This window comes from Durio zibethinus, chromosome 9 (assembly GCF_047325235.1).
Source record: "Durio zibethinus cultivar Kanyao isolate XHJ-2024 chromosome 9, ASM4732523v1, whole genome shotgun sequence".
Lineage (NCBI taxonomy): Eukaryota > Viridiplantae > Streptophyta > Magnoliopsida > Malvales > Malvaceae > Durio > Durio zibethinus.
In genome coordinates, this window is record NC_143170.1 from 25,241,023 (window position 1) to 25,241,775 (window position 753).

Below are 753 nucleotides of genomic sequence, written 5' to 3' on the forward strand. Positions count from 1 at the left end.
CTTAGCATTCAAAAGCAATACTATTTGCTTTATCTGCTATCGGAATTCAAGATTTGAAAATTTCGCCATAGGAATTGTTTGTAAACTTGAACAAGAAATTAACAAGCGAACTTAGCAATAAATGGTAGGACTCTCCATAGAGTTAAAAATTTTCATCTTACAGCCAGTATGGAAACATTCAGATTCCAGTCACACATTGTCAACTTGGAACAATTTCAGAAAATTATATAAGGGCAAAAAAAAGAAGTGCTGGTTCAGTTAGGGTCAACCCACGCAGCCATACTGGATTCAAGCGGCACTAGACTGTAATCCTTCCACTGCGAAGAGCGGGAAGTTTTCGCTGCTCTGTGAATCCAGCCTCACGCGGTACCCTCCGCTTTAGGACCGACGAGACCCAGAGCCTTCGCTCCAGTCTCATAGCTCAACTCCTCGCTTGAAACGGGCAGACCAGTTAAAAGCCGCTAGCATCCGGACTGCGTGAATAGTACTTTTGTTCCAACACCTTACTGCCCCCGCTCGGGTTACAAGCTTGTGCTAACAAGCTCGGCAGTTATATCTGCTCGCTTACGTTCAATATAAATAACAAATATGTCTTGAGAGTACGCGATGTGGGATTTGGTTCCCTTTTCTGAAAGCATCTTATCGGGGTAGTGAATTTTGAGGCCTTTTCAGAAACCTAAAATGAATGTTCAAAGTAAGTTTAGATGATTAGCAAAGATAAACATGGTATGGTTAAGTGAAAAATCTAGGGAT

At 41.8% G+C, this 753-nt stretch overlaps 1 non-coding gene across 1 annotated transcript; it reads right to left on the reverse strand.

The window, feature by feature from the left end:
• Positions 1-242: 242 nt before the first annotated feature.
• LOC149516891 (signal recognition particle RNA) lies at positions 243-548 on the reverse strand. Its single transcript, XR_016345440.1, has one exon.
• Positions 549-753: the final 205 nt, after the last annotated feature.